The sequence below is a fragment of the Macaca fascicularis genome, chromosome 8, assembly GCF_037993035.2.
Source record: "Macaca fascicularis isolate 582-1 chromosome 8, T2T-MFA8v1.1".
NCBI classification, from domain to species: domain Eukaryota; kingdom Metazoa; phylum Chordata; class Mammalia; order Primates; family Cercopithecidae; genus Macaca; species Macaca fascicularis.
Genome location: NC_088382.1, coordinates 79397551 through 79411206, shown reverse-complemented (window position 1 = coordinate 79411206; position 13656 = coordinate 79397551). Strand labels below are relative to the sequence as shown.

The window sequence follows — 13656 nt, the reverse complement described above, 5'->3', positions numbered from 1 at the left end:
AAATTCAGGACATGGTGAACCACTTTAGGAAAGAGCAGAAAGTGTATAGGGGGAGTGGAATGGTTATCGTGGAAAAGATAATGGAGGTTCTTAATTGCTGGTCCTTTATTTAGACTGGATGCTGCAGAAAATTGGGAGACAGGTGTTTTAGGGTAGTGGAATGATATGATGAAACAGTGTAGAAATAAGATGAGTTTAATGGCAGTAGGTAAGACGAGTGGAGATAAGAAAGAGATAAGGTACAGAGCTTATTTTAGATGCATGAGGTGATGCAAAACTGGATTGAAGTCCTTCCTCTTTCCTCCAACCATTCTTTTTAGTTTCAAGGAGAATGCTTAGGCTGGGTGCAGTGGCTCATACCTGTAATCCCAGCACTTTAGAAGGCTGAGGCAGGAGGATTGCTTTAGCACAGGGGTTTGAGACCAGTTGGGCAACATAGGGAGACCCCATCTCTACAGAAAATAGGAAAAAAGTTGGCCGGGCTTGGTGTGTGCTTGAGGTCCCAGCTACTTGGGAGGCTGAGGTGGGAGGATCAATGAAGCCCAGGAGGTCAACACTGCAGTGAGCCATGGTCACACCACTGCACCCTGCCTGAGTGACAGAATGAGACACTTTCTCAAAAAAACAAACAACAAAGGAGAATGCTTTATTTATTTAAGCTTGTCTTAACAGGAAGAGCAGAGTTTGCCAGTAAAGGAGAATAATGTCATCTAGGTGAAGAGAATGGCAGAATGCAGGCAAAGAGATAATGGCATGCTCCTGAAGGGTTAACTAATTTGCTCAAAATCACACTATTAATAGTAGCCAAGTTCTGGCATCCAGATTTCTAATGTCCTTCCACTGTACCACCTTGCCTCTTTTTCCTAGCTCCAACACTGTTGTCATTTTCAGCAAATTTTATTTCATTGCTAATAGTGTGCTTAATTGGTTTTTCAGACTTGAAAAGTTACCAAGGAAATAATAAAATATACATTTTAATATTATTTGCCCAACACGAAATATGATTTGCCTGAAGCAGATGAGGAAGTTAAGTGGAGTATTCTAAGCTTCCAAAGGGGTTATGACAATGGTAGAAGCAATTGTAGGAACACCTGTAATTTTACTTCTGAGACTACTGTAGTAGTTTACCGGAACGTTAGATGAATAGACAGCTATTTTTGTAGGAGAATGGCTAATGAGAATAACAATTGCTGTACATGAAGTTTTTCATATAGCTTATTTTTCCCTATGTTTTCTGTACTGATTTTTATGTCAAAAAGGTAAAGCGACTCTCTATGACGGAACGTGTTTTGACTCATTGTATTCTTTTTTCTGACTTCTCTACTTACTCATTTTTCTTTTCTTAGAAGGACCAAATTTCTCCAATTCCAGAAGTCTTTGTACCTCTAAGATCTAAAAGCGTAACAGGTAGGAGTAGAATCTTGAATTGAAATTTGAACTTAGACAATCCAAACTTAAGAAGTTTGGAAACATCAACTCATGTTTCAGTCCCTAACCTCTATACCAGGACCCTGGCCCATTGATTTAAGTGGGTACTAGATGAAGAGACCTAGTTTTAAGTTTGGCAGCTAAGCCCAACGTTTGTGCTTGCTGAAGATGATGTTTATTGATCTAACTATGGCACTTGTGTATTATTCTTTTCTCTCTGGTTTGTTGCACTGGATGTCTCAACAATTCAGTTGTTAGCCATTAATGGCTTCTAAATATAAACTGGCTTATGTCAATTAATCCCTCATGTCTGGCAACCATGAGTGAGAAATAGATTACAGGTGCTGATACTTAGGCTGGCGTTTCTTCCAGGGGAACTAGGGAATATGGTTCAGAAAACTCAGTTGGGTGAAATAGAACAGGCCAAAGACTTCATTAAAAACTTGAATGAGAACCAAGTCTCTTTTGAGGAACCAAAATGCTGTCAAGTCTCCAGGGTCAATGCTATTCCTATAAATTTTCAGTAACAGGGCTACATTTCAGTTCCAGATTTTGCTGACTCAAGCTCTGTATTCTTTCAGTCATGCAGCCTCCACATATAAGGCAAGAGTTTGAAATGGCAAACACAATCTTCTACTTCTAAGAAACCTATGCTTAATCCTGAAAACTGCCCATTGATTTAGTAGGAAGACTTGACTAGAGAATGGCTCTCTTATTTTGAAGAAGAAGTGGTTGAAACAAATAAAATAAAATAAAATAAAAAAGGATAAAACAAGAGGGGATAGAAAGAAAAGCAGGGGAATGCAGAAACCTTTCCCAGATCATAAAATTAAGGATGATTTGTCTTTGTAGTGAATAAGGGAATGTGTATTTCATTTGTAAATAAATCATTGGTACATTCTGTGAAAGGATGTCAATCAGCCTCCTCCAAGGTAGAATATGAAGGTTTGTGCGCATAGGCAACTTAAATATTTCATCTCTTCTTGACTCTAGACTTTTTAAATTTCATATTCCTCCCCACTAGCAGTCTCTTAGTCAAAAGAAGAGAATTATAGGTGTTATGCAGAGGTAGTTGAGTGTTTTGACTTGAATATCCATAACTTCCCCTAAGTTATAGAAATGCTAGATTGTTACTTGGCCAACCATTTTCTTAATCTGAGAAAAGATTTTTTTTTTTAATCTAAGGCAGCGTATGCCTTATAAAAATCACAGTTGTGTATTCTGTCTAATGCCCACCAATGATCAGAAAACAAGATCTGTTTAAATTATATTATTAAACATTGAGTGCTCACTTCGGCAGCACGTATATTATTAAACATTGATATACACATATATTTACCTATGTCTGCATTATAAAGTTCTATAGAGTGTAGTCTGTTTACAGATAACAGATAAACGTTTGTTCCATAATGACCATTGTCACTTTGGAAACATACGGTGTTGCCGAATGAAATTCCACTTTCAGTAGCTTTAGGTTGAGCCACCATTTCCCTGTGTCCTGGGCTTGATACCTCAGTATTTTTCTCTCTTTTGTCCTCTATTTGACTAATCACCAAGTTGTATTATTGTTATTTATTTCTTCACAATGTTTCTTATATTCATCCTTTCCTTATTCTCACTGCATCAATGGGAATAGACAACACTTTAAAAAATTTAGTTGGACTTTGGGGATCAGTTGTCTCGTTATTCCCCTCTCTCTTTCTCTCTCTGACTCTGCTCACTCACTGTCACTCTCGTTTTTCCTTAATCTCTCCTCATTCTTTAAAAACCTACTGCTTGAACTTCCTAGGCATCTGTTTAGCTATCAAGTCCAACCTCTCTACCTGATGTATTAGGACACTCTAGAATCTGGCCTGACTTAGCTATGACATGAAATGCTTATTATAGCAAGGCACAGAGCAGAGGCAAGAGAGGATCACAATGCTTCCTCTCCTCTTCCGTTCCTTTTTTTCTATTCTTTGCCTCTATCCTCTTTCCCTCCCTCTTCCTCTTTATCTTCTTTGCCAAGTGGCCCCCTTCATTATATTTCCAAATTGTGTCATACAGATCATTAGATTAAAAAGTGCTATTTTTATTTGAAAAGGACATACTCACTTTATCACCAAGCCTCAGCTCAAGCCTTTTCTTTTGCCATCTGGGAACAAAAATGCCGCTTTTGTGTTTTGTGTTTGTGCAGTTTCTCTGTTCTATATTCTGTGTTAAGCATCTTATTTTATTATCTCATTTAATCTTTATAACAAACTTTTGTGATAAACATTAACTCCATTTTACAGAGAAGGAAATTGAGTCAAAGTAAAATAAAGAGATTTAATCTGTTTGATATCGGGTCCATATCATAAATCTCCTTTATGAAATCTAAATATCACATATGAAAAAGATCACGATAATACATGTAAGGCCTCTAGGCATCCCAAGTAAAAAATATTACATGTCCTATGCTTTTCTTTATCTGTTATATTCGGAAAACTTTCTTTTCTTTTACCAGCATAAAGTTCTCAGAAGAAAAAAAGGAGAACATGATTTGTAGGGGGCCTCTCTTTTCTGGGATGCACTTTTTATAAGATGAAGGTTAAAAGCTGGTTTCAAGAATTTCTGGATGCACGGTAAGGCACATCTGTTTACAGGGACATTCTATTCAGGAGAAGATTGATTATTGGCAGGTGAAGGTTAAGGGTGAAACTTTAAATTGGCAGGAAGTCTATTCAGAACACATGTTATATGATAGAAAGGTGATCGGGATGCAAAGGCATATTTGTAATAGGAGTTTGAAGATAATATCTACAGGTGCACACTTCTAAATTAACTTATCAACAAATGTACTTTGGAATGCAATTAATCTTTTCCCACCATAATTCTGGTATAGCTAATATCTTTTAATTGTGTAACCTTTAGTTTTACTTTAAATTAATATAGCAGATGTTGCCTGTAACACCATACCAAAAAACTGGACAATAAGCAGAACTGTTTGTATTTCAGATTTCCATTTTGGTTTTTAAGAATGGGCTAAATGTGCCAATATTGTTCAGAAAAATGGGAAGACACTTAGATTGAATAATCTTTGAGCCTCTGTCATCAAAGGAATACAAGGAGATTTTCCTGAGTTCTTAAAACAAACGTGTCTCAGAAATTCTTTGCATATTATGAAGTGGAAAAAGTTGCATGTATTAGTAATCCTATTTACTGATTGGAAAGACCATAGGAAAAAATAAAAAATTAGTTCAGAGTTTCTGTTAATTCTAACAACAGAACTAGTATCTGGCTACAGCAGTTTGTAGCTCAGTTGAAGATTTGGTCAATGCCAACAAAAGAAAAGAGCAAAACAAAGAAGAGCTAGAGTGAAATTACATGACAGTAGATGAAGCTACATCAGAGTTCATTGCTTAAGAACAGACAATTCAGTTGTTACTGTTTTATAATGTGATTGGATATGTAATAAGACAAATCCCCATCTTACAAGGATACTGTTTTACGAAAATGTCTAGGCCTGCTCATGAATTGATTGTCCTTCCAGCTTTAGAATCTTTTTTAGTTTATATTCAACAAGAGCCACGTGGACTCTCGCCAGTTCCAAACTCCACTCCCATCACCAGCCTTCTAACTTTATTTTAGAATTTGATTAGTGTGACCCAAATTTCTAGATTGATTTTGAGAGAGTCTACCTTTTACAATTAAAACCTTTGATCGAGAAACACAGTGTGTCTGTTCATTTATTCGGCACAGAGATTTATTATTAATCTCACCCACAACAGTTAAACAGTAGCATGTCCAAGTCCCTTAGATTCATATTTTAGAAAATGTAGACATAGTTTCCTATAGGTTTGCACTTGTGTAGTAAGCAAAAACAAAAACAAAACAGCATAAGAAAAATTTTACCTTTGAAGGTAAAGTGAAGACCTGCTTTTTTTTTTTTTTTTAATTAAAAGTGGCTTAGGGCCGGGATGGTTGCTCACACCTGTAATACCAGCACTTTGGGAGGCTGAGGTGGGATGATCACTTGAGGCTAGGAGTTTGAGACCAGACTGGGCACCATAGTGAGACCCAGTCTCTAAAAATTAAAAATAAAAAATAGCTGGGTATGGTGGTGCATGCCGACAGTCCTAGCTACTCACGAAGCTGAGGCAGGAGGATCACTTGAGCCCAGAAGATGGAGGCTGCAGTGAGCTATGATCTTGCAATTGCCCTCCAGCCTGGATGAGAGAGTAAGACATTGTCTCAAAAAATTAAATTAAATTAAAATTTAAGAAGTTTAATGCACTATTGTGCAGGAGTACATGGATGACATATTTAGAGGGCAAAGGAGGACCAGCTTAGTGGCCACAACTGAAGATGGTGTCAAACGTAATTGTTAATGTCTGTCTTTGAAAATTTGATAGTTATGTTTGCTACGGAGAGGGAGGGATCTCCAGAAATACTGGCTTGCCCATCATCCCTGGCAGTTCCAGTTTCTTTCCTCTTCCTGACGGAGAGCAGGTGCAGACCAGATGATCAGAAAGCTAGAACTGAATATCCAATGTCTAAGGACATATTTGCTAAGTGGCACTCAGTGCCTTGTTAGAGAATTTTGCAGTCAGCTGCCCTTCCAGGGAAAAGGCACAAATAGAAGGTTCAATGTTTGATGATGGGTGCAGAGTTTGGGAATGGTAAGGGGCTCAAACTGATTGCTTTCAGTTTTTTTGTTAAATTTGGCTTGCAGGTGAAGTCTAAATGGTATCTTGCTTTATCAATTACTTCTGGAAGCTTGATCTGACTCTCTATAGCGTTTTGTCAAGTTTTTATTAATATTTCTTTCTAGCTGGTGAGCCAGGAGGAAAGAAGGGAAGCACATGACCCTTAGTGAATCCAAATCCCTGCTGGGGTCCACAGAGAGGGTCCTTTGTTCCCCAACAGCACCGTGGCCCAGGGCCTGCTCTTTATCGTCCTTGGTGCAGGACCCAGGGCTTCATGCTTCATTCCTCCCTCAATGTGTATTTAACTGTCACTACTGACCCTACACAGCCATTAGCTCAGTTGCTCCAAATCCCTAAATGCCAAGAGCACTTCCCTCCTTTTCTCTCTCTCTCTCTCTCTCTTACTCTCACTTTCTCTCCCTTGCTCTCTCCCTCCTTTCCTTATTCCCCTGCCTTTGGGGGCAGAAGAAAATGCTAAAGGAAGGCACATCATGAATACGTAGGATTAATGACTGACACAGTTGAATGATTGTTATTCCTGCATACTAGGTCTGGATCTATGTATGCACCAATCAACCCCCTCTCACTTCCATTTATTGAACACACAATACTGGATATGCACTGAACTAGCTGATTTATGTGTTTTCTTTACAATGTTCCCAAGATAAGTACTCCTATCTGCATTTTACAGAGGAAGGAACTGAATCTCAGAATGGGTCAGTTCCCTGTCCAAGGCCACAGAGCTAGAGAGGCGGTCCCTGGATTAGAACACAGGTCTGTTTGAACCCAGAGCCCATACTCTCCTGCTCCAAAGCCATATTTGGGATTTTATGATAGAGCAACAGCCAATACACTTAATTTCTACTACAGTTCAAGCTGAACTTGATGGGGATTTTTCATATAATAGTCAAGCTTAATCTGGGGCAATTATTTTACTTTCTGCCTTACGACCATTTTCCCTAAGGTTCCCCTAAATAAAACCCACTGAGTTTCATTTTTTTTTTTTTTTCGTTTCCTGTCCTGGGTGGGGAGGAAGCTAGTGGAGCCAGTGAATGGCTCTAAAGTGGGGTAACTCTAGAAGGGAAAGTGCCTTGAGTGTTTGAATGTCCTGGTGAGTTTAGTAAGCACACTTTTTAGGGTCTTCTGTGTGTCATTAAAGTGGACCGGGCCAGTCGCTGTCACCCTCCCTGAGAAGTCAAGGAATAAATAAGCAAACTATAGAGTAAAATAAAAAATAAAGCAATGGCTTTAAATGCAATCCATGGATAACCAATGGTCAACATGAAGGGAAGAAAAGCATTGCAGGAAGAGGTAGTGATCGGGGAAGCTTCTCGAAGGAGGTGGAACTTAGGCTGAAACTTTGAAGGATGAATATATAGAGGTGATAAGGATGAACTGAGTGGGGCATTTTACACACAGGCTTATGAATATAGACTTAGAAGGAACCGTGCACATGATGACAAAGTCTCATTTTAAAGACAAGATAGAAAGCTAGAGTGGTTAGGGCTGAAAGAAAAGACTAGCAAGTGGAGATGCTGTGCTGGCCGCTTTAGCTGGAAGGAAGGGTACACTTCTGAGGTTGTGGGGATTTGGTAGGGAGAAATGGTTGGAAAGTTCGGGCCAAATAACAGAAGGCCAGAATATTAGAATAGGACTGAAATTCATTTTGTGGGTAGTAAGGGTTCACGTGGTAATTTTCAGACTAGAAATGCTTTGATGAAAGTGGCATTTTAGGAAGCTGAGTCTGCAGTAGTAGACAGAAGAGGGAAATGGAGGCAAGTGGACCATTTAGGAGGCTGCTGCAATGACCCACATGTGAGATGATCACTGCACTGGGATGGTAGCTGTGGGCCACATGTGGGAGACATTTTAAAGGAAGGACTCACAGAATTTGATGACAGATTGGCTATAGGGGACAGGGAAATATGAGAGGAAAAAAAAAGGCTAACAGGCGAATTCCCCATCTCCTCAGGATATTAACATAGATAAAAATGTTTTAAATAGGAAATATATTTCAGGAAATATTTTTCCAATAAGATACCTCTTCTCAAAAATTTTCATGGATCTAATCTAAATAAAAGGTGAATTTACCACATGATCATAGACTTAATTTCATACATGAGCCTCCTCCTCCCCAAAGTCAATAATGATAAAAGTAAGCATCTATTTAGAGTCCAGTTTTAAAAATTTTAATCCCCTTAAATGTACTTCATGCTCTCCACACAAAAATACCGCACGGCGGGGGGGGGGGGGGGGGGGGGGGGGCGGCTACAGATGTCCTGAGCTTACCCTTTGGTTGGCCTCATCTATGTGGTGATATATACAGCTCAGTATCAGAAATCTTGCTTTATGGATTTTTTTTTTTTTTTTTTTTGAGACTGAAGTTTCATTCTTGTTGCCCAGGCTAGAGTGCAATGACGTGATCTCGGCTCACTGCAACCTCCGCCTTTTGGGTTCAAGCAATTCTCCTGCCTCAGACTCCCAAGTAGCTGGGATTACAGGTACCCATCACCATGCCTGGCTAATTTTTGCATTTTTAGTAGAGATGGGGTTTCCCCATGTTGGCCAGGCTGGACTTGAATTCCTGATCTCAGGTGATCCACCAGCCTCGGCCTCCCAAAATGTTGGGATTACAGGCGTGAGCCACTGTGCCCGGTCCTAGGATTTTTAAAGAATAAACTAATTTTCAATATAAAACACAAAAGAACCAAACCTCTCATCCTTCCAATATGGATACATAATTAGGGAAGGAAATAGGAAATGTCCCACTTGCCACTTGTCTCTACTATTATGATGGAAATGGCTACAACAATCTGCATGAAGTCACTTACATTTTCTTAGAAGGAAAACAGAGTAGAACCCTTCTAGTTTCCTGATGGAGGTTCCCACTCATAACCTACCATGGATTCAGTCAATACCTGGACTAATGTATTTTGGTATTGCACACCACCATAAAAATGAATTTTGTCACTTTCACAAATCAAGCTTTCAGATCACTTTTCACATCTAAGATCTGTCACCTTAATGTACACCGAGTGCACATTTCAGATCTCCTCGACCTCCGTTATTTTTTGCTTCTCTGAAAGGGATATCCCGTGTGCTCAAACACTTTCACAGCTGGTGGAATGCTGATGGGAACTTCATGTGTATTACCAGCACAAGTGCTGTCAGGAAGAAACCAAATGTCAAACTGAGGTATGTAGAAGTCACCATAAATGTGTCTCTGCATGTTTACCATCTGGGACAATAGATTTTGATTTTGACAAGAAGCTGGGATTGCCCTGTGGGCACTGTGTTTTAAGTGAGCCCTTTCAGTTCACGAAGTAACTTCACATTATCCTGTTAGGGGGACAAAAACACCGCTGCCGTTTCAAGGTGTGAATTTATTATCTCTCCACACTTCCTTTCTTGTTTCCATCCTGCCTAATCCTGTGTACAACTGTTGTTTCAGGGGAATTGTCCCATATTGCCACAGTCCTGTCCAGGTAGCCCTGTGATCGGTCTGCAGCATTAGGGATGTATGCTGGTGGGATACCTGTTGCTAAACAGCACTTTGCCTCTGTTAGAAGCCATCACACCACATCGCAGGGAGGAAAATCCGATCTGTGAGGAGGAACTTGACTTTCTTGTGAAATATCTCTGCAGTAGTGAAACAGGCATTGGTAGTTAGCACCATGCATGCTATATGCCGTCCATGTAGTTCTAATCTTGATACGACACAAGATATTAGTTTGCCTTTCTGTCTTTATTTTTTTAAACCCCATTTCCATTGTAAAGTCAAAATGGAATGACTGGAATTCCAAAAGACTTCAGCTTATGAACTTGGTTCTATTTTGGTTATGTAATATTGGGAATCAGATAATACTCAGTTAGAATAACTGTCTGGGTATTTATGAGGATAATTTCTCATTGAAGGAGAAGTTTGAGAGTATAACTGGGGAACATTCTGAATAAAAATGAAAGATCATATTAAAATATTGTTTTAGTCTTAACTTTTTTAAAAAAAAGGATTAAAAAAATTAACTGCATGGTTGCAAAAGTATGTATAATGCAACTTGAAACATAATTTTACAGGCATCTTTATGCAATTGAATACTAAAATCACAAAGCACTAGCCATAAATCCTGTTATTCAACCTACTAAACAGCTCTGATTTCAGAACAGCTTATATACAATATTATTCATAGAATCTCTCACCTGCAGAGGGTAAGGATAATGCTGGGTTTCTCTGCCAAATGTGAAAGAGCCCAAATCTCTGCATACCACAGGTATACGAACGTTGCTATCGGAGGGCAAGTATATTGGGGCAGCAGAAGTCTCATTGGCTCACCTATCTTGCTAGAAAATTTGGAAAATTAAAAATTTTATGTTTTGATCCCTGTGAAAATAGAGCCTGAATTGAAAGGCTTTTTTTTTTATACCACAAATTAAACATAGCATATACACTCCCTTGTTATATTTATAAATAGTTCAATTCAATTTTGGTGGGTGCTTTTGGTAGAGCCGTTACAGCTACTCACATATATGATGACAACTCATTTTATGTTGCTCAGGCACCAGATGACTATTAATTTCCAATGACTAGTTTATAATTAAATCCTTTTTGTTTGCCTGTTTATAACCAAACCTGAAAATCTATTTACGTTTAATTAACACTTCACTTAGCCGGTCTAAAACCTATAAATGTAGTGACTCTTAATGATCCATTACAGAGATGCTACTTTAGTTTTCCATGACTTGTAAAACTTTCACAAACAGATCTGCAAATCAATTACCTCCATCTGCTTTCCCTGCAGCTGCAAGAGGGCTATGTTAAAGAGCATTTTCCTCCTTCTTCCTCCTCTGCTTTTCTTCCAGCTCTAAGCATTTTAGTTTTAAAGCCGACCTAGCGGCTGTTCAGAGGGTAGCCCCTTCTCTTAAGGAGTTTCCAAACTTTAGAGTCAATCTCCAAAAGCATTTTAAAATACCCTTTGCTCTGTCACAAGTCAGACATAATCTACCTTGCACAAATCGGTGAAGAAAGCATTTCCATCTCTGCTAGCAACTCAGTAATAGACCCTTCAAAGAATCTTTATAAATTGAGCAGTAAAATGCAACAGTTTGAAAGTGAATTTTAATTTTGAAAGCTAAAATAAATCCTTTCTCAGCCTTATCTACTCTTTACAAGCAAGTTATAGCTCCTGTTTTGAGTATACAACGGGCATATGAAAAGGTACAAACGCGGCTCCCAAAGATATTTTCTTAGCTACACCTTCAAAAGCAAGGCATGAGGAGTGTTAGTTCTACAAAGACAGCCAAGCATCAAGCTATGCTCACTGTCATCTGTCAGCCGTACAATAGCAGCATTGATAGGACAGCAACAACTGGCTTTGACAAGTGTGCCGTGCTAGCATTCCATTCAAAACTATGCTAAAAGAGAGACGGAGAGAGAAGCATTCAATGTCTTTTACTTTACCTGAAAAAAAAACTGCTTTTCTTGTGTCTGCTGAAAATGAATTCCTCCTTTTCCTCCAAAAGCAAAGTAGTTCTATTGCCTACGACTCTCACTTGGAGAAGACCACACAGCTCCAGCAAGGCAGCCTTCCTTCTCTTAATCCCCACTCGAATGTGATGACACACACTAACCCCAACCATCTGTTGAAACACGTCCTCAAGCACTCAGCACAGTGGTGTGTCAAGACGGGCTGCCCAATCCAATTGCTGGGGCTGGGTGTCTCTTACGGAATGGAGGCTGAGGGCAGGGCTGAAACTGGAGGTCTGAGAACTCCCAGTCAAGTAACCTGAGATTTTCGGAGAGAAAGGACTGCTATAAAAAGAGAAGTGGGAGGTGCTACAGAGAAGGTGGAGGGAATGAATTATTCCGATGGCCAGTTGCGCATTACTTTTCACAACTCCTCGTGCTCCCCCTGGGATGATGGGGACCCTCAGTGGGATGCAAAGAAACCCTAAAAATTTTTTACTGCCCATCTACGGAAGGGCCACCTTCTCAGCAAGAGGCTTTCCCTTCCATAGGAGATAAAAGACTCATCTTGACTTGCTGATAAAGGGTTAATGTAGGAGTAGTTTGCACTGAAATGTGACATCTACATTTTGAAATCTAAACTCCTACCTTCCTTTGATTAGATCGTGGCTGCCTCCAACATTCCTGGCAGGGAGGGGGTGGGGGCGCAGCTAAGAGCAGAAACTTCCCTATTCCCATACACAGCTCTTCACTGTTTGCCACAGGCTGAACTTCAGAAATAGTCAATGAAAATCATTTTCGTTTCTACTCATGTAAAATAGCACGCGCTCCCATAGATAAAGGTGGCTTTTTTAATCACTTGCTGCTTTCACAGACATCTCTTTGTAAAAGCACTTTGGTACCAGAGGACTGCACTCTGCCATTGATTATTTTTATTGGCTTCTAGTTAATTGCACTTATAATGCCCATATAGCTCAAACAGCTCATTAACAATTTTTCTTTGAAATGTTTTCAAAATTTGGTCATTTCAATATCTCCTTCTTATGTGCTTTTTTTTTTTTTTTTTTGGTTTTCTGAACTGTTTTATAAAACTAAGTACTTTGACAGCCGTCTGAACCAGAAAATGGCTATACTTGTTACAGTACTTTAAGAAGATATCTGGAAATCAATTGATTGCCACAAATCTGACAATTTCAAAAATTCCATCAGACATCTAAGGAATTTTGATAAACTGAAAGAGAAAATAGGAATTTTAAATACTACCAACTCCCTGACAGTGTCTGTGGGAAGCCAATATTTTAAGTATTGCATCTTTTGAATTTCTTTGAACTGGAAGGGAGATTGTTTAAAAACAAAACAAAACAAAAAAACACTTAAACTTGCCTAATGCCTTAAAATTTAGACTATAAATAGTTATCTAATACGTGGAGTGCTAGTATCACAAGGAGAATTATTTCAGTTTCTAGCAACATTGACTTGACTAGCTTGTGTTTTTCCAGAATTTTTTTGTGTGGTATTATATTAAGACACTTAAAAATTATCCCTGGTGCAATTTTCTGAAGTACAAAATTAGAAAACTAATTTTTCCGCAGTGCATTTTTTCTTATAATTGGGTTATAAAGAAGAAGGAGGGGAAAAAAGAATCAGAAGTTAGAGTCCTGATTCATTTGCTCAATTGCTTCTCAGAAGTGATTATGAGGTGTCTGTTTCACAATATATTGTGTATTCACTAAACTACTCCTAATCAGCTAAGTCCAGATACATAATCAACACAAACATTTTCAACAATGGCAAATGGCACAACAGGGCTCTCCCTTCCCTTGGGCATCATAAAACTTTTAATAGTGCCAATTATTGTAAGGTATTTTTTTTTCCTGTTTTGGTGGGCGGGGGGTTAACATCCAGACCCATGTCTGGAAATCTGGATTACCTCAACTGCATAGATTTTGAAGACCCCAGAGACATTATTAAGGTAGTTCGCATTCTCTTAAACTGTAAATTGAGTTACAAAAGTAAAACCTAAGAAACTGTACAGATGTCGAATCAAGAAGCTTTATCAATCCTGTGCTTGCAACACACCGTCTATGAGGGGTTCCCAAA

General features: G+C 38.9%; 1 protein-coding gene across 12 annotated transcripts in view; it reads right to left on the bottom strand.

Moving 5' to 3' along the window:
* SULF1 (sulfatase 1) overlaps positions 1 to 11877 on the bottom strand; it is a 193404-nt gene extending 181527 nt beyond the window's left edge. For all 12 annotated transcript variants that reach the window (XR_010577340.1, XM_073999999.1, XM_065519330.1 and 9 more), the window contains exon 1: positions 11551 to 11877. The gene's annotated coding sequence lies outside the window, so the exon portion shown is untranslated. The remainder of the gene's footprint in view (positions 1 to 11550) is intronic.
* Between the last annotated feature and the right edge of the window lie 1779 nt (positions 11878 to 13656).